The 27,186-nt window shown below is 46.0% G+C and overlaps 1 protein-coding gene across 3 annotated transcripts in view; it reads left to right on the top strand.

Moving 5' to 3' along the window:
• Positions 1-27,186, top strand: part of PRKCB (protein kinase C beta) — a 249,935-nt gene that overhangs the window by 109,418 nt on the left and 113,331 nt on the right. The gene's annotated exons all lie outside the window — the stretch shown is intronic.

The raw sequence follows: 27,186 nt of genomic DNA, 5'->3' as shown, positions 1-27,186 counted from the left end.
TAAACAGTAAAAGAAGCTATTTTGCTTTTGTGCTCTTCAGATGTGGAGGATTTTATTCCATGCTGGGCACAGCACGAAACTGTACCTGTCGTATTCGCCTTGGATATTGGCTGCCTGAGTACTGTGTGTGTGTTTGAGATCCATCATGTCAATAAAATATATTGACTTGCTGGAGGCTCCATGAAGTGGGCTCAAGGACAAGTCTATGACCATATGTTTAATATCTTAGCACTAAAATATTCTAGTGTTTTTTGTTTCCCTTTTAAAAGGGCTAGTAACATCATGTTTGCTGCTCTCACACTGTTCACTCTGCATGTGTGTTCTCCGCCTTCCCCCACCCTGTGTCTGTCTTGTCTGTTTTGATTGTCAGTTCTCTGGGGCAGCAGCTATTTGCTGCTTTTTTGTACAGTGCCTATTCTTGGTTGGTTAATGAGTAGTAAGTGATGGAACAGTATTTTTGATTGGTGTGCCTGTGTTCGTATGCTGCACATAACTATAAATGAAACAAATGTCAAAACACCTCTAAAATGTCACTTGTTGAAGCAGGCTTCCAAAGAGTTAGAACATTGCTAGAAATGATGCAACACTGAATGAACACACTAACCACTGCAGTCTTGCCCAGAACACGGTCTATCTTCTTTCTACTTAGCATAGCTTACCTTAAAGGGAATCTTCAATGATGAGAGTAATCGTAAAATGTATCTGTGACGGGTTGAGTCACAGATTCCTCTTTGGGACTGCCACCTGATGTGCCTAGACTACCTCTGAGCCTGTTTTCCCTGCCAGCTTGGGACTTCAGTACCTTGCCTGGTTTGAGCCAGACATGCTTGCCTGCTGCAAACACAGATCCAAGTCTGAACCACGTCCCCCACAAGCTGCAGGCTTAACTGAAAACAGCTTAAGAAGTGCTCCTGTCTCCAGCACTCAGATACCCAGCTCCCAATGGGGTCCAAACCCCAAATAAATCAGTTTTACCCTGTGTAAAGCTTATACAGGGTAAAGTCAAATTGTTCGCCCTCTATAACACTGAGAGAGAGATATGCACAGCTGTTCCTCCCCCCCCCCAAGATATTAATACTTTGGGTTAATTAATAAGTAAAAAGTGATTTTACTAAATACAAAAAGTAGGATTTAAGTGGTTCCAAGTAATAACAGACAGAACAAAGTGAATTGCCAAGCAAAATAAAATAAAACATGCAAGTCTAAGCCTAATACAGTAAGAAAATTGAATAAAAAAAAAAATCTCACCTCAGATGTTTCAACAGGCTTTTTCACAGACTGGATGCCTCCCTAGTCTGGGCCCAATCCTTTCCCCTGGTACAGTCCTTGTTCCAGCTCAGGTGGTAGCTAGGGGATTTCTCATGACTGCAGCCCCCTTTGTTCTGTTCCACCCCCTATTATATCTTTGGCACAAGACGGGAATCCTTTGTTCCTCTCTGGATTCCCACCCCTCCTTCTAAATGGAAAAGCACCAGGTTAAAGATGGATTCCAGTTCAGGTGATATGATCACATGTCACTGTAAGACTTCATTATCCACTTGCCAGCACACAGGTATACAGGAAGGCTTACAAGTAAACAGAGCCATTTACAACCAATTGTCCTGGTTAATGGGAGCCATCAAGATTTCGAGCCACCATTAATGTCCCACACTTTGCATAATTACAATAGGACCTCAGAGTTACATTTCATATTTCTAGTTTCAGGTACAAGAATGATACATTTATACAAATAGGATGACCACACTCAGTAGATTATAAGCTTTGTAATAATACCTTACAAGAGACCTTTTGCACGAAGCATATTCCAGTTACATTATAGTCATGCTCATTAGCATATTTTCATAACGTCCTATGGAGTACACCGTCACAGTATCTATCTTACAGCCAAAGTCCAGATCCTTGCCACTTCGCTTTCCCTTAACTTTCCTTGCTCCATTTGCTGGTTCTTGGAGATGTTCCTCAGTAAAGGTGTATTTCTAAATCCTGTCTGACGCCGCCGCGTGAGTCAAAGAGCTAGCATTAGGTGTGAGCTGCTATTGTCTCTGAGCACAATAGCAGCATCTCAGGCTGGGTTTCACCAGTATCCGAATTAAGCATAAGGATGCAGATACTTCGGGCTTTTTCAAGTTGGCATTTATCTACCTGGTGCACATTCCTAGATTGCAGAGCCAGAGGGGACTGTTGTGATCATGTAGTGTGACCTCCTGGATAAAACAGGCCAGAGAACCTGCACCCCAAAATTTCTAGAGAATATCTTTTAGAAAAACATGTGATCTTGATTTAAAAATCGTCAGTGATGGAAAATCCACCGTGACTCTGGGTAAATTGTTCCAGTGGTGAATTACTTTGTTAAAATCTATGCCTTATGTGCAGCCTGAATTAATTTAGCTTAAACTTCCAGCTACTGGATCCTGTTAGGCCTTTCTCTGGTAGATTAAAGAGCCCATTATTAAATACTTGTTCCCCATGTAGGTATTTACAGAGTGTGGTCAAGTCGCCCCTGAAACTTTTCTCTAGTAAGCTAAATAGATTGAGCTCCTTGAGTTGATCACTGTAAAACAGGATTTCTAATCCTTTAATCATTCTTGTCACTTTTCTCTGAACCCTTTCCAAATTATCAACATCCTTCTTGAACAGACCTGGACACCGTATTCCAGCAGTGGCCACACCAGTGCCAAATATAGAGGCAAAATAAACTCTTTGCTCCTATTCGAGGTTCCTCTGTTATGTATCCCGGGATCACATTAGCTCTTTTGGCCACAGCATCACATTGGAAGCTCATGTTCAGCTGATTATTCACCATGACCCCCAAATCTTTTTCTGAGTAATTCACTGCAGCACTCACCCTGTTGTGGCTGGGAAAATGAAAATACTTGATATTCTGGAGCAAAAAAACCCCTGCCCCCCAACACACACTCACTCACTCACTCATTCACTCTACTTGTTGCATCTGAGCCCTTACCTAGGGTATGAACGACATTGACAAGCAGATTAAATTGTTGTTTAAACTGCTGTACCAGAGCTACTAGTTCAGCAAAATTCTTCTTTTGCTTTGCTTAAGGTGCATCAGGGGAAAATAAGTGGGTTAATTCTCCTGGAATGTTCTCCTGCGCATGCCCCATTTGAATTTCTTAACCGACTTCCCCTTTTCCATCATGTTGTAGCTGCGTATGCTTGGCTGAACCTCTTCTCTCTCCTCCCTAGCCTACCCGAGACTTGCATCATTCTCCCACTCTCCTCTTGCATGTTGCTCATTGCGTGTTCCTATGCCAAACTGACTCTCTCTCTCTCTCCTCAAATCCTTTCTTAAGACGTGTTTTTTTTCTGAAGCTGTTCAATATTAAACCACCAGTGAAGAGTGTGTGAGCCTTTGTTTTCCTGTATATCAAGCATGTACGTCTGCATGCACACATTTCATTGCTAGATTGTTGTATGGTATGTGTGTGTGTGAGATTCTTATATGAACTGATCTGCACTGTGATGACCTGTTGATTTTTTTTCCCCCAATCTCTGGTCATTGGTGTAAAGGTTGCACTGTATTATTTACTGTAGGCTCCTTGGGGGGCAGGAATTGTTTTCCTCTGTGTAGTGTACAGTTCTGAGCACAGTGACTGAGAAGAAATATCAGAATTTCATTTCTTAATTTCATTAAGATGAAAACAGAACTCAGTTGAGTAAGTAGTCAACAATGTTGGTGTATTTTGTGTCCTAAATTCTTATTGCATGTGATTTTAAATGGCTGATCACACTGCTTTCAGACTCTGTATCAAACTCTGCCTTCAGTTTTGGATCTAGTGAAAAATCTTAACCCTAGGAACATGTCTCAGAAATCTGAGGTAGTTTGTAGTTCAGTACAGTTGGAATAAGAACGTAAATGCCAGAATGGGAGCATATGTAACCCAAGAGACTGACCAGCCCTGGGGGGCTTCAGAAGCAGCTGTCTCTAACAGCACAGGGACGTGTGTGTACGGTGTCATGTTGCTTAGAGCAACCACAGGTCTCAGCGATAATGGTAATGGTGCCATATTGAAGCCGTGAGGTTTTGTCTCTTTCCTGGTGTATGTTATATGGGGTTTGGTAAAATAAGTGGAACATGTCCTCACCTTTAGGGTCCTAGTAAACAAGATATCTGTTACAGTTCTCATCTAGCCCCCAGCTGTGTGGTGTCCCCATGTGGTGCTACACATGATCAAACTGGTTCTGCTGGGACCACATCTTTCATAAAGGCTCTCTGGAGGTTGGTTCCAGATCTCTGTGTCAGAGAGACGCTTTGTTTATCACGAGTCCGTTCTTTAGAAGAAGGTCCTTGTTTTAAGCGCAAGTGATGCTAACTTTCCATTTATGCTAGGAAAGCTTTTAGACATGAATTTTTGCTTCTCTCCCAGCCCCAACTTCAATGGCTTTTTTAGTTCGGAGGAAGGTAGAGGACTGCAGTATAGTTACTCTAGGGCGGGGTGGGCAACCTTTTTGGCCCGAGGGCCACATCGGGGTTCCAAAACGGTGTGGAGGGCTGGGCAGGGAAGGCTGTGCCTCCCCAAACAGCCTGCCCCCCCCCATCCACCCGCTCCCACTTCCTGCCCCCTGGCTGCCCCTCTCAGAACCCCTGACCCATCCAACACTCCCTGCTCCTTGTCCCTGACTGCCCCCTGGGACCCCACCCCCTATCCAAGCCCCGGTCCCCTGACTGCCCCAACCTCTATCCACACCCCCGTCCCCTGACAGGACCCCCGGGACTCCCATGCCTATCCAACCCCCCCACCATTCCCCATCCCTTGACTGCCCACCCCCCGGGACTCCCACACCTATCCAACCCACCCTGTTCCATGTCCCCTGACCCCCTCCTGCCCCCAGAACCTCCACCCCGTCCAACTGTTCCCTGTCCCCTGACTGCCCCTTGGGACCCCCCTGCCCCTTATCCAACCCCCCCCGCTCCCCATCCCCTTACCATGCTGCTCAGAGCAGCATGTCTGGCAGCCGCACGGCCGGAACCAACCACAACGCTGCCGGGAGCTCAAGGGCCGGGCAGGACGGTCCCAAGGGCTGGATGTGGCCCACTGGCTGTAGTTTGCCCACCTCTACTCTTGGGTTACTTTACTGTGATGCAGGTCTTCTATTTTGGATGCATTCAGAAGAACAGACACAGAATGCTCCCATCAGCAGTTCATTCATACTGTTATCAGAATTGGACACAGAGATATTGTTATAATAGAGGGGGTCAGTATTTTCCAGTCCAGCGTCAGTCAGATTCTTAAAAGGCCTTGCTCAGGTTCTATCCCTATGCCATGGATCCCCTTCACCCCGAGACTTAAATCTGGGGCTAACTGGGTTGGTGGCTTCGCCCTGTGAACCTGCTGCCCTCTGCTGCATCTTTCAGTGAAAGTAGTGTTTTCTGGTAGCTATTGCCTCTGGGAAAAGGGTGGAGGAGTTGTGTGCGATCATGGCACACGACTCCTGGCAGTTTTTTTTATAAGGACAGGTCTGCATCTGAAATTCCTGACGAAAGTACCGTTGGCATTCCACCTCAACAAAGGCATATACTTACGGACGTTCTTTCCTGAGCCTCTTTCTCAGGAGGGCGAGGAGAGGCTATATATACTTGGGATGTTAGAAGGGCATTGGCTCTTTACATGGCCAGAACTTGGTCTTTCAGATTCTCATCCCAGCTGGTTCGTGTCAGTTGCAGATTGGGCACAAAGGATTTCAACTTTGATTTTTTTTTTTTTTTGGTTCTGTATATGTCTGTGCTATGACATTGCCAGGGCACCCCCTCAAAGTAAAGCACACTCGATGTTCTCAAGCAGCTTCCACAGCTTTTTGTCTCAAGTACCTATTACAGATTGGTCATTGGTACATTCCTTAACTAATCGTTATGCTAGATCTCAGCACTCGAGAGATGATGGCAAGCTTGGACGCGTAGTTCTTCAGTCATTGTTCATATAGACTCCAAACCCACCTCTGGATTGAACTGCTAATGTGTCACCTGAAGTAAAATGGACATGTGCGATCACTCAAAGAAAAAATGGTTACTAACCTGTTCCATAATAGTTGTTTTTCTTGATGTGTGGCATGTGTCCATTCTACGACCCACCCTCCTTCCCCTCTGTATCTGAGTCTGTGTGGTCAGAAGGAACTGAGAGAGGTATGGGGGTGAATCCACCCTTTATGCCACTGTGCAGTGGTGTGAGGCAGCAGAGAGTTCTTGTGCCATCCTGGCAAGTACCACTGAGGGAAAGAGCTCCGACTTTGGTGCACAGGCCTGCAGTGGAATGGACATGTGCAACATGTGAATGTAAATTTCAATAAATATCAGTCAGAAGTTAAGAATTGTAGAAAATTGATAAGGGAAGCAAAGGGACATGAGACATCTATGGCCAGCAGAGTTAACAATGATAAAAAGGAGTTTAACTATATTAGGAACAAAAAGAATCCTGATAGTGGTATTGGTCCATTACTAGATGGAAAAGCTAGAATTATCAGTAATAATGCAGAAAAGGCAAAAGTGTTCAATACGTATTTCTGTTCTGAGTTTAAGGGAAAAAAATGATATAGTATCGTCATGTGGTGATAACACTCCATTTCACTAGTATCTCTGTAGGATGTTCTACAGAAGCTACAAAAATTAGACATTTTAAAATCAGCAGGTACAAACAACTTGAATCCAAAAGCTTTAAAAGAGCTCTCTGAACCATTAATGTTGATTTTCAATAAGTCTTAGAGCATTGGGGAAGTTCCAGAAGACTGGAACTTGGGCCAACGTTTAAAAAAGGGTAAAGAGGATGACCTGGGTAATTATAGGCCTGTCAGCTTGATATTGATCCTGGGCAAGATAGTGGACCAGATGATGTGGGGCTTAATTAATAAAAAGGGTAATGTAATTAATGCAAATAGACATGGGTTTGTGGAAAATTGATCCTGTCAAACTATTGATCTATTTTTTTTTTTTTTTGGATAAGAGTACAAGTTTGGTTAATAAAGGCAATAGTGTTAAAGTAAGATACTTAGATTTCTGTAAGGCTTTTGGCTTCGTACCACACAACATTTTGATTATGTGATATTGGTCTAGTTTATTTAAACATGGCACGCATGAATTAAATAGTGGCTAACTGATGGGTCTTGAAATATAATTGTAAACAGAGAACTTTCATCAAGCAGATGCATTTCTAGCGGAGTCCCACAGGGATCGGTTCTTAGCCCTTTGCCATTTAACATTTTATCAGTGACCTGGAAGAACACATGAAACCATCACTGAAGTTTGCAGATGACACAAAAATTAGGGGAGTGGTAAATAATGACAAGGTCTGGTTGCTGATAGAGAGATCTGAATCACTTAGTAAGCTGTGTGCAAGCAAACAATATGTATTTTAATACGGCTAACTGTAAATGTCTATGTCTAGGAACAAAGAACGTTGGCCATATTTACAGGCTTTGGGACTCTGGCCTGGGAAGCAGTAACTCTGAAAAAGATTTTGGGGGGAGGGGGTGGAGAATCAGCTGAACGTGAGCTCCCAGTATGATGCTGTGGCCAAAAGAGCTAATGTGCTCCTTGGCTGCATAGACGGGGGAACCTCGAGAGGAAGCAGAGAGGTCACTGGTATGACCGCTGCTGGAATACGATGTCCAGTTCTGGTGCCCACAATTCAAGAAGGATGTTGATAAATTGAAGAGCCATGAGAATGATTAAAGAATTAGAAAAATGCCTTATAGTGTTCGAATTATTAATACTAGAAGTTATCAATATTCATGTCAGAGACCACCAGACACTAATTTCACTGTAAATTCCCTTATTAGAGCCAAGGGCTGAATAGTATTTATACAATTGCTCTAAACATGCCTAAAGAGCCTAAATAGTAAGCCTGTTACTACAGCCAAACAGTAACACAACATTTATGAGCATTTGATCACGATATTTACAAACAGGTCAGACCTAGAGAATACCATCTCATCCAGGCATGCTCCAGATCAGGTAGGGTCTGACAAAGAACCCTCAAATTCATGACTCTTTTTATACCCTTCAACCAAAAAATGGTGTTATAGTCAGTGACACTTTAGCTAACAACTAATTTGAGACAGTTCCCCCTAATTTTCAATTTTAATTCAGATAAATTTGACCACCTCCTTTCTCCCCAAGGTCTTTCCTCTTTAGCTCTTCCCCTCCTTCCTCCAGCTCAACAGCGTATTTTGTTGCACTTGGTTCACGTACACTTTCCTTTTAAGATAACACTGGTGTGTGGGATGGGAAGGACCATGTTGGCTGCTTTGAAGACAGATTCTTTTTTGTCTTATTTAAAACAATCTGCAGTCGCCCCTCTGAGTCAGGTGCCTTCTTTTTTGAAACTCTCTTACCTCATTAATTATTTTTTGAACCAGCCATCCTTCCTCCTCCATTCCTTCTAGCCTTTTAACTCATTATTTTCAAGGCCTTCCTTCTACTTGCTACTCAGGGCCTTTCTTTACAGCACAGATATTTTGTTAACCAAACTTAAGCAAACTCCAATTCTTTAATTTCATATTTATTCTACAGATAGACTCAAGGAGCTCAATCTATCACTATTTATCTTAACAAAGGGAAGGTTAAGGCAGTGACTTGATTAGGGTCTGTAAGTGTCTACATGGGGAACAAATATTTCGTAATGGGCTCTTCGGTGTAGCAGAGGAAGGTCTAATATGATCCAATGGCTGGAAGTTGAACTAAACAAATGCAGACTGGAACTAGGCATAAATTTTTGACAATGGAGATAATTAGCCCTTGGACCAGTTTACCAAGGGTTGTGGTGAATTCTCCACTGCTGAGAATTTTTAAGTAAAACACTTAAATCAAGATTGGGTGTTTTTCTGAAAGCTCTGCTCTAGGAGTTATTTTGGGGAAGTGGCCTGTGTTATACAGGCAGTCAGACTAGATGATCACAAAGGTCCCTTCTGGCCTGGGAATATGATTGAGTTTGAAATCTGATTCTTGGCACCAAAACATGTTAACTTGGGATTTTGTCAGCCACTGGGAAATGCCTCCGGAGTATGGGGAGACAGCCTGGAGCTGGGAATTGTAACGAGATGGAGGTGAGGGTAGATATTCCACACAATTGCCTCCTTGAAAAAATGCAGGAGTAGGAAAAGCGGGAGTGTGGCTGCAGCCACCTGCCATCCAGAGCGTGTAACGAACACAGGAGTTCTGTGCTGTAGTGGCAAGGGCACCTGTTATAAAGCAAAATCTGCTTAACCTACGTGTTGGGTTGCTTCAGAGACCATAAAGACACTAGATGTCTCTCAGTAGAACTGTACGTACTGTAATCCAGTGCTGCAGGTTCTCACTCAATGTAAAAGAACCCCTATATACAACTCTGTAATTGGTGGGCCACATTTTGCTTGATTAATCCTGTGTAGTGGGGATCAGTGGGATTGAACAGACGTAACAGAGAGCAGAAAGTCTGAGTAAATTGTCATTTCCGAATAGAAGGGTTTATTCCAGACATCCAAATAAATGGACGGAGAAATGTTGATTGCAGTGGATAGTCAAGGGACCAGCATGTGCAGCTTGTTCTAGAGCCGTGTTTTGTAAATGCTGTATATTCAAAATTTTGCCTGTAAAACAGCAAAATGTGCTGAAGGGCATTGATTAGTCCATGGGTTTACAGCTGTTCTGGGCCTCTGGCTTATACTGAGGTGATGCAGTATGACAATTACTGCACTGTTGTTCTGGAAAAGACAGAGGAAAAGAAACTATTGGGTCATCTAGTCCAAGACGGACTCAGGTCTGTTCTCTGGAGCATGTAGTTAATTTGGGGCCTGATCCCACTCTCACTGAAGGCACTTGGGGCCCCTCTTCTGTATAACTACCATTACTCTGCAGATCTTTTGGGGATTTTTTGCTATTCGGAATTAGCTCTGATGTTCGGGTTAGCCTTTTTATTGTTGAAGTTCATCCTTTCGTGTCCAGCTATATCCTGAAACCTTATTAACAATAATTTCCCCTAAAGCACCTGGCAAGATTTTCATTAATATTTTTCTTAGAGTACGTTTACAGGCCTCTTCCCATTATGCGTCTGTAGTACACATTGGTCTTTGCTTTCCCTTGGGAAACTTCCTCATGTCCTGTAGTAAAGAAACTAAGATGCACAAGTATTGATTTTTTTAAAGTCCTTTTGGTGCATTTAATTAGGTACGGAAAGTACACTGCTTCTGTGCTGCGGGATTGCGGTGCTGTTATGCTGCAAAGTCATTATGAAATTCATTTTAAAAATGTTCTTCCTACGAGCTGTGTTAATTCTTCACAGGATATAATTTAAAACTTTCTATATGACACACACAAAGTACTGGGTGCACAATTTCAAAGAAAACCGCTGCAGCTGTTTTGCAGAGTCCAGCAATTTCAAAAGTTCAAAAGATTAAAATCTCGCAGACCATCAATACGCTTTGGAATTGCGCTTGCTTCCTCTGAGCCAATTACTAGGGGTGAGCAGACTGCGGGGAAAGGACAAATATGATCCCTGTCGTGAAAAATGAAGCACTGTAAGCTTGTGTCTGACCTGCTTTAATAATTGAAGTTTCTCCAATGGTTATTCTATGTCTTTAATATTTAACTTTGTGTTAATATAAACCAGGGGTAAAATTTTCAAAATACCTAAATGACTTAGGCACCTAAATTCCATTGATTTCAATGAGACTTAGGGACTTCAAAAGTTTTACCCTAGACGATTTAATCAGGAAAAAAAAAAAAGAAAGTCAGAGGTTGGCAGCTTGACAAGTTGTGAGCCAGGGTTTAATTTTGCACCGTATTCAAGTATTCGCTTTTAAGCAAGTCTCTGCCACTTGCTGAAGAGGTGCATGTCAGTGGTGTTCTGTAGAAGGAGTGAATATGAATGAGCTGGCATTGCACGGAACTTTACAGAACCGCCTGGTCTCTGGGTAACAAGATTGTGAGTCATGAGATCTGGTCTCCAGCTCGGCCCAGCAGGTGCAGTGGTGTCCTTGGTGGGAGGTGGGGAAAGGGATGACTTGTCCAGTGCTGTATCTCAGTATATCCACACCATCCTGATTGCGCACACGTGTGAACGGTCTGCGGGGATAGGAACAGTTTGCAGAGATAATGACCAGTCATTCCCTTTTACCTGGGTAGTCGTAAGGCTGTCATTGTACCGTTATAAGCTTGTTCTCTTCAACACTGCTCTAGCTTCTTCCCACATCAGATTGCTGCTTGGATCCTTATGGCTTCAACTGATGCCATGAATCAGGCCTCCCCTGAATAAGAAGGAAACTGCCACCTTCCCTTTTGCCACTGGCATCATGGCTGCATCCCCTGTTTGTTGTAGGGTGCTCAGCCAAACCTATTGTGGCTGTGTGACTGGTTGGGAGAGGACATTAAATACAGTGGAGAAGATCTTCACCCCAAAGATGGGCCATTTTCAACCCTCAGTGCAGCCAATCGTTTCTGAAATGTGGTTTTTGGGCAGGGTGGAGCTGTTGGCTGGCGTGACCCCCCTCCCCTTTTACTATCCCATTTTAATGTACTGAATTGTATCGAATGTAGCCGATGATGTATCCAACTCCGCGCAGAATCTGGCGGTGTAAATACAGTAACTAATAAAGAAGAATCATTGTTACAGGATGCCAACGTCTAGCCCGCAGATGAGGAGGAAGATTCACAATGTATATTTAAGTGACTTATAAACAAATGAGACTTTTACAGCCAGGGAGTCATCCTTTTTGAAAGGAGAACATGTAAGTAACAAGCTCTACCCAATTATGGATTCACTGTCAGACTAGAACTGTTCCAACACCCCATCCTCAGGGTAAATCCTGACAGGTAGATTTCAGTTTGATAAAAATAAAGTAGCAGGGGAATGGAATGAACAGCTGAATCTGGCTTTGAAAGCTGTCTGCACCTTTTATTGGCTGAACGGGACTAATGACCTTGCAGTGAGGGTAATGGAAAAGCCAGTGCCTATTATGTATGTCCTGAGTCACAGAGCCCACAGTCTCCTCGGGTAGATCTGGGCTTCTATAAGCAAGGCCTTCCCGTCACAAAGGGAACTAATTTGTGTTCCTCTTCCAAGGACACAGTCCCTAAGAGAGGTTTGAGATACTTGCAGGGTTAATTGGTGCTGTCTGTCCCTGACCGTGTTGAAGACAATGGCAAAACTCCCATTGGTTGCAGTAGTATGGGCTTGGGACCTATGTAGCTGTAACCAGCCATCCTGGAGTCCTTCTGTGTCTAGTCTCAGTGAGAGTTCCTGTCAAGCAGAACCAGAGTCAATGGGTATATTTGGGGGAGGGGAGCGGGAAGCAAGTTCCTTGTCACTAAGGAAGATATGAAGGAAAACATCTAACTGTGGGCAATGTGGACCTGGTGCCTTCTGGTTGTGTGTGGCTGGTTTCTGCATGATCTTTTCGGGGACCAGGTTGTTGGGCTATCCCTGCATAGGGGTGTGTGAGCTGCAAGGGTGTCCTTCTCCCTCTCCTCCCCTGCATTCACACAAGCCTGCCACTGGTGTGGTGAGGCGCACAGACACTGTTCAGGTCTAGCCCTGATGCTAGGATTCCCCCAAAGGAGCCATTGCCAACCTTCTCTCCCAGGCTGTAGAGCTGAGGGGGGCAAAGGGTGGGGAGACCAAGTGCATGTGGCAGAGATCCAGGCCCAGCCAGAATCCTCCTACGATCCTTCATTGCTGCACAGCCCCTGCTCAGTTGCCTCCCGGGTGACCAGAGCTTTAGAGCCACAGTCGAGCTTCTGACCTAGATCTGCTGATGCAGCTTAGTTTCTGAGCCCCCAGTCCTGCCGTCGTATTCCAGCTAGCAGGCCCTCCTGCCCTTGCAGAGCTCTGCATCGCCAGCCCCCAGTGTTCCAAACGTGGTGAGTCAGGTCTCCAAAATAATGAGAGAGGTGTAAAAATCTTGAGACGTTTAAATTTGGGGTTCTGGTTTCTAACTGCACGGGCATATTTTCAAGCTTTCCTCTGCAACGCTTGGATCCAAAATTCTTATGAAATAACAGGATTCCAGGAGCAGGGACTTTACAGAAATACCACAAACTATGGCAAGACTCTTGATAAAACTTCACAGGTTGGAAACGCAAAGAGCCCTATTGACTGCAGTGGGACTCCATGCAGGCCTAGGGCTCTGCCGAGTCAGATCGGGCTTGGGACTGGTAAAATAATACCTCCCTTCAGGGTCTGTCAGCTCTGACTTCTGTTGAGTGTCTCCCCTCATTCTTAGCAGGCTCTGCTGCCAGCCAGAGGCCTCTGATCATACTTAAAGATGCCATGTGAAGCTCAAGCTTTTTATTAGCTGCAGTGGCTTGTTTTTTAATTTACAGTATTTACCCTCCGGAGCTGCTGGCAGGAGCTCTTTTCCTGTTGCTGGTGCTTCAGAAATGTGTGGGTTTTTTTTAAGTCTATTTGACCATGCTAAAAATGTCCCTTATGTAAATAGCTGCCGTAGGTGCATGCCAGCTGTGTGCCCAGCTCGCGGGGTCTTCAGCACAGCTTCTCAGCACCAGCTTATTAAAAGCTTATGTGGAAACGTTAATTACTGTCTGCAGCAGGCCGTAGCTTAGAGCCACAGCACCTGGCCTTTGTTACCAAAGCGGTTCCAGAGGTTGACCTCTTTGCAGGAAGGAATTTAAATGGGGTAAAAAGATAATGCCTTGTTTCCAAGCATCTACTCGTAATGTGGAAGTCAACAGCATCTTGAAGCTTACAGTGGGTGAGGTTCATGGTCCATGCAAAAGACGAGCAATTATTCTCCTATTTACACTGCCACTGACTCTGACAAGTCTCTCCTGCCATTCTGAAAATGTCTAATGGCCTCTGCAGGCAGTGTCTGGAATGTTACAGATTGCAGTGATATGCTTTGAATCCCATCACAGGCCCAGAGGCATTTATTAGAGGAGGGTCGCTTCTGTGTTTTTAGCCAAGATCTCTCTATACTTCTAGGCTCTGTTCATAGCATTGCAGGACTTACAGATGGGAAAGACCTATCGGACCATCCATTGTATTTCTATGTCCCTGCAGAATTGTTCCCTGTTGGTCACTCGCTTTTGTTCCATCCACTTTTATTTCAGTTGTGAGCTCCATTGGGGAAGCTACTGGACATCCTAACAACTTACTGTCAGGAAGCTTTTCCTGAGACTGAGCTTAAATATTCTTTCTTAAAATTCTTCCCCTGTGCTCCTACTTATTAGAACTATCATCCTTTATCGAGCTGTTCCCTCTAGCTGCTTAATTCTCTCTCGGCCATCTTCTGAACTCTCTACTCAGTCCATCGCTGTTGGAAAGTTGTCTTGCATTCCATGCAGTGGTCCCACGGGAGCCAGATAGGTCGTCATTGTTTCAAATGATGTTTTTTTCTCTCTGTTCTTTGATTTCTTTAGTTGCCTGATAACGTAAATGTAACCTGGGCCAAAACGGAATTCTTACTTTATTTATGTGCTGCCTGGTGTCTGAGAACTGGGCCCCTGAAGCTTTTAACGGTGCCCAGCTGGTATTCTCACTTGTAAGAAAACTGAAGATATTCTTTAAACTAGTAGCTTTGCCATACAGGCTGCATTTGAGGGTGCATAGCAGAGTGCCATTTGATGGGCCCAATAAAGGGCACCAGATTGAGACCAGAGTAACTCAGCTAATCTGGCTAAAACAGTAGCTATTCTGGATTTTCCCCTGTATGACTGAGATTAGAAACTGGCCCATAAACTGTTAAAATGATCCTGTGTTCACAAAATTTCAATCTTTCACAATAGTTCAGGTGCAATCACTTCCAAATTATTGTATCAAAATGCATGTCGTTCCTGTCCCAGCACTGAGGTCTCAGTTACATTGCTCCTTGTCACATTACTCACTGATGTTTCAAAGTTTGTTTTTTCCTCCCACCCGTCACTAACTCTGAGACAGAAGGCTGGTATGCTGTCAGGTAGTTCTGTGTGGCTCCTCTAATTGCCAGCTGCCTCGCATTGCAGCTTCCCATCTGGCTGCTCACAAGCCCTGTCACTCCTGCCCAGTATAACGAAGATGTTTGTCATTGTGAAACGCACATTGCATCTTAGAACATAAGAGCGGCCACACTGGGGCAGACCAAAGGTCCACCAAGCTTACATCTTCAGGCCAGGCATAGATCACTCCATCTTGCATTGGGCCAGATTTGCGGCAGCTCTGGATCTAAAAGATTCAGGTCCCAACTGCAGTCATGGTAGAAGTCTCTGCAGTGTCAGCCCCTTTGTGCATGTCTCAGCCCTACTGAAAAGAGCAGCTTTTTCTTTAAAGGCTCTCATTATTTTTGATTACTCTTATTTAGGAGGCACCTGTTGCCATGACATCTTGGTTCAATTTGCATAAATAGGCCAAGGAAATATTTCTGAAAACTGGCAACAAAACATCGCTGCCACAGCACCTAGTCAAACTTCCTCCAAAGAGACCTGACCCAGGGATAACTAGCCAGGAGGCTCATTGTCCCAAGGATTCCTACACCCACAGTTTAGATGCTATGGATGTAGTGGGTGGAGGGGATGTTTGAGATTATTGGGCCCTAGAAGATTTAGGGGTCTAATGAATTACCCATGAGTTCAATTACCCATGAACAGCACCTCTAAGGGGATTGGCAGCCCATGCAGCATGGATGACTGTCCTTGGTCTGCCCTATGTGAAGAGGTCTAGAAAATCTGTGTGACACTGGAGGGAAGAACCAAGTAAAGTAGGTTATGGTGGCGGTGACTGATACAGACCTTACATCACTTCTCCATACTCTCAGGGGTAGGAGGGGGACACAATCTTTTGGTCCACTGGAGATCATGGTAACCTGGTGATCCACGGGGTAGAGATCAATTCCAGGAAAGCCCCCAGATTGCAAACTGCTTTACCAATGTGCAGACTCTAGGTCTTTGCATGAGGGGTGAGCACAGCCCCTGCCACTTGCCCCTCGGTTTCACGTGGAATATTTGGATCTAAATAACTTACCACTCACTGGAGGAAACTTGCTCATTTGGGTGAAGCCAGCACAGCTTCTGGCCAGGGGTTTTCCCACATTGCTCCGCTGAGTCGATAAGAAGAAAGCAGTTGTGACAATGAAAGAGACACTCACAATATACACTAGAAAGGCATTTTAGCTTTTGAATCTAGTCATCACCTGCTGGCTCATGCCCAGATTATATTAGTTAGCATCCTGGCAAGTCGAGACAAAAAGTGTCTGATCAATAAGCAAGACCATGAACCTTCCAAAGTCGGACCTTGCACCTTTCCTTGAAATGAAAATAGGGTTGTTCTGAAGGTCTGATACTGCTGTTGGGGAGGACAGACTGCAGACGTTACAGCACTTCTAGGGTTTGCAGTCTGGAAAATAAATGGGAGACCGACGTGTCCCTCCAGACATTCCTGTGTCCCCACCCCACACACCCCCAACTCCTGCCCCTTCGCTTCTCAGCACACTGCTCCAGACTCCCTGACTGTGTGGATAGATGGAGGCTGGTCAGATTTCTCTTCCTGGTTTATATGAGGCAGATCTTTTGCAATCCTGATTAAGTCTCCCCATCGCTTTATCCGCCGCGCTCTAGTCAAAGTTTAAATCTCTCAAACAGCGACTGTGATACAAAAATAGACCCTTGGAGGAATACTTCAGATGCCCTTCAGAAATGTAGTGCAAAATCAGCAGAGGTTCTTTCTGGCTTCCTTTGAAGTGATAGTGTCAGGGCTGGGTTGTGGATGGCCGGCCCAGTGGCCAGAGCACACGTCAGGGGCTGGAGAAGTGGGTCAGTCCGGGGTTGGTAACCCGGGGCTAGAGTCAGGAGGTGAGAAGCCAGGCATTGGTGCTGGGAGGTAAGGCCAAGGACAGGAACCAGAAATCAGAAGCAGGAGACAAAGCTGAATCAGAAACCAGTTATTGGAGCCTGGAGGTAAAGCTGACGTCAGGAATCAGGGATTGGAAGCTGGGTCTGTAGCAGCAGCTAGCTGGGGATCCACCTCGTTGCATAGACAAATTCCCTGTATCCTCCCCAGGCTTAAATAGTACATTTGGGCCAATCCATAGGTGCTGGAACTAGGGATGCTGCTGCACCCCGGCTTAAAGTGGTTTCCATCATATACAGAGTTTACAGTTTGGTTCAATTGCTCTCAGCAACCCACTATACACATTGTTCCAGCACCCTGGGGCCAATCAGGCCTGTCAGTTGGGCCCTCTGCAGGCCTAATGTCCTGTGGTGTGGGGGCCCGTGAGACTCCTTACCTGCCGAGTGTTTCCACTGTCGGATCTGTTAGGTGATGGTACGGAAACCTGCAGAGACAGGTGCTAGACCTGCTCCTCTTTATGGATATTCACAATGAACCACTGCCCTGTGGCCTTTTATCCCAAAGAGAAAACACACAACAGCTAAGCCTTGGGGCTTCCAGAGCTTTGTGAATAGCTGATTGGTCACTTGGCTGGCAATTCCAAAAAATAAAAACAGCTTTTGTTTTGGCTCGAACAAAATATTGTGTTCGTCCCAGAACAAAATGTGACATTTTGATTTTGAGCAATTTTTAATGGTTTTGTAATTTTAAAATGGAAGGAAATTTCAAAGCAAAGTAATATCTACTCCAAACATGACAGTGTTTCCTTTTGAAAGCACTGAAATGAAACGTTTCAGCTTCTGCAGAACTTTTTTCGACCCAATTTGGGTAGGCCAACATGAATTCACTACGTCTTGGTGTTGCCAACTCTGCATTTTCCAACAAAAAGGGTTTCAGCTGAAAACTGTCACCCAGCTCTGTATAAGTTGCTTTTGGTTGTGGCGGCTTTGTAGCACGCCTGCCTAAACGCAGTAGAAGAAGTTGGTAGTTTAATCGTGAGCAGGTGGCGTTAGGGAGCGACTGACGTGTAATGAGATATGGAGTTAGTTGCCATTCTAATCTGGGGATGACTAGAGAGTGTCACCTGTTGGCTGGCTGGAGTGAAATGAGTTGACGATGACAGTCTAGCTTCTGCTAGGCAGATGTCAACACACAAACCGTCACCGCAGTACATTCCTCTGGGATGCTCTAGCACAGGCCAAGGACTGAATGTACCATGGAGTCAAATTCTCCTTCCCCCAGGGTAGGTCCCTCTCTGCCAGGTTTGGAGTCACATTGGTCGAGCAGCATGGGGCAGCTTTCCCTGCTATTGCCCCTGCTGTGTGTGTAAATACACCTTGTGTTCCTTCTTTGGGTTTTTAACTGCACTAAGTGGTGTTCCTTTTGCAGTTTGTGCCATCTGCAGTTTTACCACTGAAATGCCATCATTTTTTCCACCATAAATTTCTCGTCCAGTGGGAATTCAGCCTTCATTTGTGAGCTAAACTGAAAGCCATCCCATTCTGTATAGTTGTTTTTATGAATCACTGAAGCTTTTGTTTGCCTGAGCAGATCAGTCTGTCTCCAGGAAGGAATGTGGAATTCAGAGAGAAATCGGCGTTTCTCACGTGTGGTCCCAGAATGGTATCAGCCTTCATACGCCAGAATTTGACAGGGAAACATTTTGCTGATTCCCTGCCCTTTGATGAGCTCTGTCAGTTTTCTACAGTCTTTCTACTTCTGAGTGGGTGCATCAGCAGATTTGTTTCCATGCCCCTATTCCTAATGATGACGGTCCAAGGGTCTGAGCTGAGGGTGTGTGGATGTGGGGGGAGTGATGCTCCTAGGACGTGTTTGGTGGTGCTCCAGCTCTTCGGCTGGAGAAGGAAGCAGGCGCTAACCAACCTCCAGCAGAACAAGTCCTAGGAAAGTCTGCGTGTGGCGTTTATGCTCCACCATTCAGGAATAACCTGTGGTGGGAGAGTTTGCCTTCTGTGAATTATTCTGTTACTTAGACGATTAAGCCAAAGATGCAGCTCAGGAAAGCGCAGCAATCCTTGCTTATCCATATGCTACACTGAGCTTTGGTGACAGGGAGGCATTGCTCACAGCCTCCCCTCTGCCCCCCTGCTGCCAAGGAGATAAAGAGCGTAACATTAGAGACACAAAAAATTCCGATGGGTGGCATAGAGTAAATCAGGCTAAATGCTCGTGCAAGCTGCTGGGGGAAGAAGCTGTGACAAGGAGGGAGTCCACCAGATGTTCTTTGCCACCAATCGCACTGGCAGCTTGGAATAAAGGAGGGAAACCTCTTCTCCCTCTATGGCAAGAGGTGCTCAATCCCTGCCACAGCTGCTGTGCCAGCATATCTGTCCTCTGCCTAGCTCTCAGGTAGGATTTCCTTTCCTTTTTGAGAATGTAGAAACAGAACGGGAATTGAAGCTGTAAAAATGACTTTGGCAACTGCAGCCTGAGATTTTAAATGTCATGAGATAGCCAAGAGAAATGATTTCTTTACATTGATAAAGCCAGTGTAATTCAGCTGAATAAATGTGGCAAATCATCCATTTCTGACTCTCTTCCAGACCCTGTTTGTTTTTCCTGCCTAGAGAATTAGGGCTTTAATGGATGAGGAGGATTTGATCATGCCAGAAGGATGATTTTTGTTTGGTTACAATTTTTTCCCTCCATTTTCTGGAGCAAGTAAAAATCAGATGTGCAGTAGAGCATCCAGGAAGTAAGGGGAGAGATTCAGCAAAGCAGCCATCCATCGCTTCTCTGAAATTACTGAGAGGGCAAAGTGCTATGCAAATACTGTCCTGTCTCTCAAAACGGGGCCAGGAAAGCTCCCAGGCCAACTCTGAATAGTGTTAAATTGATCAATAGTATCTTCCTCCACTGAGGACTCTGCCATGTTGTATTAGGTGTGAACGGCTTAGCAAGTTTGCAATACCTTACCCCTACCCCAACGAGTCTCTTCTTTGATTCAGGCCTGAATATAGAAGCCTTCAAAATAACCTGTTTGAAGATGACCAATCTGGATCTATAGTGTAACTGACCCTAATCATCTAGTAATGGAAAAGAAAGGTGGGTAGCGTGCTAGGGGCTGATTGACCTAGAATTATGCTGGTTTACACCAGGGTAACTCTGGTGACTGCAAGAGCGAGCTGAAATATAGACACTTCAAGAAACTGGTTTAGGGTCTGCTCTCCAGCACTTCTGCTTCCAATCTGTCCCTGCATGACCATAGCATCCCCTCGGTGAGCTATGCCTGGGGAAGGGGACAGCAACTCTGTTTGCAATCCACTTTCCTTCATGTCATTACCTCGAGCAGGGTAAGGAAGGTGGGGGGGTCGCCCTACATGGAACAGTTAGGGCTTTGGTCTACAGAACCAACAGATCGCTGGACCTGTGCCATAGGACATAGCCATCTGTCCAGAGACTGTTTCTGCATTGCCTCTTAGTCACCTTGCCCCCCACCCCATGATAGCCTGGTTCCACAGGTAAGTTGGGGAACACATTCAAATTGGTGGAGTCCTTCCTGGAGGGAGGTACCCAAAGAGTAGGGGTGAGGAGTGGCACTTCTACCGCTATTTGGGGAGTCCCACAAGGATCATTTTGTCTCTGGTCCTTCTAAACATCTACCTGCAGCCAACAGAGCTGGTCAAATGACACAGACTCTGGTGTCGTAATATGCAGATGAGACGCACAGAGCTACCTGTCCTGAACAAGATAGGACCAAACCACTGTCCCCCTGCTGGACCAGTATTCGAATAACATCAGCTCATGGAAAAAGAGAAGCTGGTTGAAGATGAACCTAAGCAAGATGGAGGTGATGCTGGTGGCAGATGGAAACACCCACAACTGGTCAATTCAGTCTATAGTTTAGGAGATTCCTGCATTTTCGCTAAGTATGGAGCTCTCGCAGTGCAGCAGCTGCAAGTAATGCTTTCTGCCATGTCCAGTTGTCTGGGAGACGCCTTCCCATCCTGGAGGATGATGAACTGGCCTTGGATATTAATGACCCTGTCATCTCCCATCGGGCAGTGGCATATACCTGGGCATGAAGTAGTCAGTCCTCTGCTCTGACTAGTGCAGAATGCTGCAGCTCATCTCCTTGCCAATGTGGGCAGCCATGAGCACATCACACCACTCCTTGCTCTGTGTACTGGTTTCTAGTAGAACGTCAAGTCAAGGTCTCGGTCCTTATGCAACGGTTTAGGTGAGGATGCCTCAGACTTCCTCAACCTCTGGGACAAGGACCCTGAACAACTCTGCTCTTCCAACCCGGGGGAACTGCTCAGTGCAAGGGGAAAGCTTGTCTCTGTAGGAGACAGAGCTTCTCTGGGGCCAGGGAAGTGGACTCCCCCAGGAAGTACCATCCCACACCTCCCACCTTCCCCTCCATGTACCAGGCACACTGCTCCAACCTGCTTTCGCTAATGAACACCCAGAGCACAGTGGCCCCGGAATATGTGACTTTTTTTTCAAAAACAGGAATAATCACCCTAGGTACAACTTATCCTTGGAGAGGGGAAGAGAGACCACAAAAGGAAAGAACCCCAGGTGACAGGTGTCAATCATATCACTTAATGAGCTCGGATGTCATGGTACCAAGGCTATATAAGAACCCGAGTGGAATAAATGAGTTGTTCTGTGGACTGCAGCAGCCACCCCAAGAAACCACCTCATGGAGCTTGGCAGAGGCCTCGGCACATGCCGGTGTTGTGGCAGGGAAACCTAGCGGGGCCAAGTGGGACAACAGCCATCTTTCACCCCGCCCCAGGGCGGCAGCCCAACAAAGCACTTGCCAGTGGGCTTCTCTGGGGAAGTGGAAGTGGGCTTCTCTGTCTTCGGGGCCTTTGGAGGCTACTGTAGTACAAAGGAAGTGGCATCCCTTTTGCCTGTCCCTTGCCTAGATACTGTTGCCATCCAGCTCTGAGCTCTTGCCAGGGATTCTGGTCATTGCAGGCAGCTACTGTTCCTGTGGGAAAGATGGGGATTGGAAAAACACTGCCTATTTCAGGTTTCAAAAGGAAAGTGGTGTGAGTGCTGGGGGAGGAGGGGACCGACTCTATTAAACGTCATTGTGCTGTCCTGTGCCCCTGGGTCTTAGGAGCTGTGTCCTAGGCTACCCCTGCTTAGGGCTTTAGTCTGTGTCTGTGAGCCTCTGTGGATGAGGTGTGCCGTGCATACCCGTTGTGTTCCGCGGGCTGGTCTAGAAGAGCCTCCTTTCCTCAGGGAGGCTCATAGTAGTTTTTAATCTTCTCAAGAGTCTTATCTTTTCTGACACAGAGTCACAGGAGCCAGTCTAATCCAACACAACCCTGTAAAGCAACCCTGTAAATCAACTTAGCAATGCCTCTCTCCTGCAGCTATACCATAGCAAGGGCTGAATGCTTGATGGCAAGCTCATCAGAATAAGGAGGGAATAGCCCAAATCCCGGGTGTTAACCATGAGGGGCATGTGTGCATTATAGGGAGGGAGGGTGGGGGTGCGATATCTCTTTGCATGTGAGTATTCCCTTGAGTAGCAATTGTACTTTGCTGATCTGACTCTTCCAATGCAGCGTGCCCAGCGAGTTTCCTTCTGCTCCTCGGATTGTACTCTTCCAGCAAGCCCCTCAGAAATAACCTCTGCTCTCCCTGCTGTTTGTTCTGGCAGAACAATCTGTGTCTGAGCTGCTTTCTGTACTGAACACAGACAATGAAGAGCAGGGTCCATGGCTCCTTAGACACTGAGTGCCCCCACACTGCCGGCACTCGGTAAATGATAGATTTCAGGTTCTTTGGTTGGAGAACTTGATCCTGTTCCATCGCTGAGATTGGATTCTCAGGCGCTGCTGACCCATCAGCCTGATATAGACGGCTGTCTGAATCAGTCCCTGCACGGTGGAAACACGGATACATTGGAATTGGAATGAACCAGAAATAAAGAGATCCTTCTTGTGCAGGCTAAAGCTGATTAGAGCGATTATTTTGAGCTTCCACACAAATAGAGTTGAGATTAGAAAAATCAAATACGGGTCACTTTTAAGGACTTCCATGTAGGGGAAAGTTGTATCAGACTAAATCCATAAGCTTCCTTACACAGTAAATGGATTTTTCAGGGTATTCTTTTTTTCTTCTCACCATTTTTGTGAGAAATGGCTTGTTTACCAATTCACATTCATAGACTTTATCACCAGAAGGGAACATCTAGTCTGACCTGTACAATGCAGACCATATAATTTCACATAGTTGCTCTTGGATTGAGCCCAGTTACTTGGACTAGACTAAAGCACATCTTCCTGAGAGGCAGCCTATGATTCTTCGTGGCCCACTTCCTCCTCTTCTTTCGTCCAGCAGCGCCACCACCATGAATTGTGAACTGGGGGCATGTGGCGTTTTCCTATTGGCTAAATCATGCTGTAGGGGCAGCCTGGCTGCTACACAGCAGCACCAGGAGTGACTCGGTGGCCCGCAGGGAGCGAGAGAGACTTTAAAACACAAACAGCAAAGGAGCTGTCAACTAGATAGTTTTTGTTTAACTTTCCAGTCACTAAGTTTTCACAAGTCTCAAAGTTTCTCCTTTTCCTCTTTTGTGCTAAAATCAGAGTTTGACTTTTTCTCTGAAATCTCTGTGATGTCTCATTGCCTCTCCTGGGAGCGCAGGAGCTTTACAGAAGTACAGTATTACTTAATGAACTAGCTTTCTTGGTGCATGGGGGTTTCCAGGAGACAGGTTAATTGTTGTTAACCCTCATCCTCCCAGGCTTCCTATTATCCAAATGACAAGCCCAGCTATTAAAAGGAAGTGTCTTTTGTTATAAATCTAAAATAGTTTTTCTTAGGGTAATGTATGAGACCTCTTCAGTTTTCAAATGCAATTAAATTTGCTGAAGCATGCATCCAATATCTTGCACTTAAGCAGGCTGAATTAAATGCAGTTCAGTTATTGCCCATCTCTCAAATATCATTTGAGTTATCTGGGGTATCGTGAAAGGAAACTTCTAGGGTATCAAAGTGTTTAGTGCAACTGAAAGCTTAAATGCAATAAAGCTGAGAAAATTAATTTAAGGAGCATGTACTGTGTTGACAGCCATGCTTAGCTGAGGCAGGTAGGTGATTCTCAACTCCATGCTTTATCTTAAGTTTATTTTAAGTTACAATTTACAGAAAAGGGGTGACCCCTCGTTTTAGGGCACCTTGTGCATCCATTAGAAATAGGGTCAGCTCAAAAGACTGAGCCAAGAGCAACTCACTCCCAAGCCTGCAAACAATTAACCAATAATTAAATCAGCCCTGTCTTTCCAGGAATGCCAGTCCTTAATGAGGCCCAGCCCCAAGTCCAGGAACCAGGTCTGGGAACATGCCCCTAAAGGTTAATGGCATTTGGGTTGTTTCAAACCAGAGTGGGGTGTCGCGTCCAACCTGGAGGACCCCTCCTGGAGAACCCTGCTGAGATCTCCTCCTTATATACCCAGGATACTCCAAATTCAGCTCTTCTGCTGATCCCCCACTGTTGATCATTGCGGGTGGCTGCCCAGTATCCGCCAGGCTCAGGGAGAGGCTCCAATACCAGATGCAGACAGCACTGAGGTGGGCAGAGGGTGTGTAATCGTGTTGCTGGCGGCTGCTCAGCATGTCCCAGACCCTGAGTCGCCCAGCCGGTCCCAGGTACCAGCAGAAGGCTCAGGGGACTTGCACTGTGTCCCTGCCACATGCTGCTGGTGCTCCCGGCCTGGCCCTCTTCTCCCAGCAGCAGCCCGGCTGCCATGTGTCCAGGCCCTGCTTAGGCCTGGCATTGGATGGGCTCTCCCTGCCAGGGAATCTCACCAACATGATCTCGAGCCTCCGTAGGGGTACTGGGGCCTCAGATTCCTTCTGTGAGCTCATTTGGGGTCAAGGGCGGCCAGGACGAGCAGCCCAATCTCGTAGCGAATGTTTTCCTTCTCAGCTCCAAGCTAAGCCAGTAAGAGGTGCTTGCTGGGAGTTGCTTGTAAAGTCTTAAGCAGTGTGGGTGCGACTGGGGGAGAACGCCACAGACCGCTAAAAGCAAACAGGAGCAGCTGGTTTTCTCAAAGGTGAAACCCATGGTGTCACGAGCTCAGCGGCCCGTGCATGCTTCAGTTTCTGATCGGAGCGGGGGGGTTTTGGGGAACATGCAGCAATGTCAGGAAGACCACTGATGACATTTTGACTGAGGTTTGCCAGTTGTAAACCCCGTGTCGTCCCCGTCCCCCTCCCCCGGTCTTACCTGAAGGGAAGCAGAGAAATGCTTCCAAGCAAACTCAACAGATCGGACAGGCGAGGAGCACTGGTTGTGAATTGCATCTCAGTGTGATGCAGCAAAGCATCCAGCTCTGGAAACAACGCTCCAGGAAAGAGTGATGCAACCCCCTGTTAAAGCCTATGGAAAGGGCGATGCAGGTGATGGCGAATTCTCTTTACACTGTAAAACGCCACAGGCTCCCAGCTGATGCTATTCAATGTAACAGGCAGAGAAAAGAAACAGAAGGAGAATGGGGTGTTCTAAGGTATGGATCTGTCTTTGTCCTGCCCAACTCCAAAGTTGCCTGCAGTTGAGTTGATGCAGGAGAAGGGGCTGGGCTCCTCTCTGGGATTTCCTGTAAAGTTCCCAATGGTGGGAAAATTACACCCCTTCTGAGTGGCTACATCCTCCCTTTGCCTACACAGTGGAGTCTAGGAGGCAGGTGCAGTTCTTAGCAAGAGTTGTCATCGGATCTAATTTGCATTTCTGAGCATTTTAACTCTGTGGGGGACCTTGAGCTTTAGCTATCAAAACGGCGTGTGAGGCTCTTGCTCTCACCATAATAAAATTAAAGCCAGAGTTTATAAATGGCTATTGAGTGACACTTCTCCAGGATGGATTGCAGCTAAATAAAACTTACAAAGTAGGCTGGTTAATCAGGCTTCAGTTACACAGGAGGATGCAGCAGAAAAAAACCCCTTCATGCTGCCAGCACTTGCTTTTTGTTTTCCATTTGCCATTGTTCTATTTTTGTTCTTGTCAACCTCTGTAATCATACAGGTTCCATACAGCAGTACCGCTGGTAGGAAAAGGGGTAATGGATACGGTGGAAAAACAAGGCACAACGGGGGCACAGGCTGGCGACGGGCAATATTATGTGTAATGACTCAAGCTGGTTGGAAAAATTCCAGCAAAACACATTTTGTTGTTTGGATTTTCTGACTTTTGTTGAAATTGAAACATTTTGCAGGGATGGTTCTATTTTGGTGAAGTTGCAGTGAACCCAGGCAGGGCCATGACAAAACCCTGCCTGGTTTCCTCTTGCTCACCCACTTGTCTCCTTGGCAGTTCAAATGCAGGACGGCCCTAGAGCAGGGTACCCCAGCCATCCTGGGTTTAGGGAACCTACCAGGTGGACTGCCCCGGAGCCTGGGCTCTATTCCCCAGTTGGTGAGGGATAGCTCAGTGGTTTGAGCATTGGCCTGCTAAACCCAGGGTTGTGAGTTCAATCCTTGAGGGGACCATTTAGGGATATGGGGCAAAAATTGGGGATCGGTCCTGTTTTGAACAGGGGGGTTGGACTAGATGACCTCCTGAGGTCCCTTCCAACCCGGATACTCTATGATTCAAAGGTTTTCGTTTTGGTTTTCATTCCAAATTGGAACAAAACTAAACTTTGAAATGTCAGACTCCTCAGCAAAATGGAGTGATGAGTGCTACTTGTGATTTACGATGGACACGGCTGTGTCTTCCGATTGGGCTGCTGTCCTTCATAAGCATATGGTTCTCCGGCACCATCAGAACCGCCTGCAGCAGCATCCCAGCCGCTTTCGGTAATCACAGTATCTTCGGTTCACAGAGCGCATGGGGCTTAAAGTCAGAAAGGACCATTAGATCTTTGTCCGCCCTGCTGTATGATACAAGCCAGAGAACGTCCCTGCCTACCCCTGTACTGCATGCAATACCTTGTGTTTGGCCAACACGTAATTTCCAGGAAGGCAGGCAGCCTGGATCTGAAGCTGGCAAGAGATGGAGAATCCACCACTTCCTTTGGCAGTTTGTTTGCAGGGTTAATCGCCCTCCCCGCAACAACGTGCGCTTTATTTCTAGCTGGCATTTGTCTAGCTTCAGGTTCCAGCTTTTGGTTCGAGTTCTGCCCATCTCTGCTAGACTGAAGATCTCTTCTAGCACTGGAATTGCTGCCCAGAGTAAATGGGAGTCTCTTAGTTTGGGTGATGAGCTGTTGGGGAAAGCGGATAGTTGGCTTAAAACCCTCAAAGCGCGAGAAAGAAGAGGGTTAGTTTCTTCTTCTAAGTTACGAGATTTCCTAAGAGTAGACCGGCTGCTGGCTGGCTTCAGTGCATATGGATGTTTGTTGGGTGGCTGAACGTGGATGGAGACCTTGGACATCTTTTGCCACCTTGCTGCTAA

The sequence above is a fragment of the Lepidochelys kempii genome, chromosome 10 (genome assembly GCF_965140285.1).
Source record: "Lepidochelys kempii isolate rLepKem1 chromosome 10, rLepKem1.hap1, whole genome shotgun sequence".
NCBI classification, from domain to species: domain Eukaryota; kingdom Metazoa; phylum Chordata; order Testudines; family Cheloniidae; genus Lepidochelys; species Lepidochelys kempii.
Note: the sequence above shows the minus strand (reverse complement) of the source record. Positions and strands in the feature narration are given on the sequence as shown.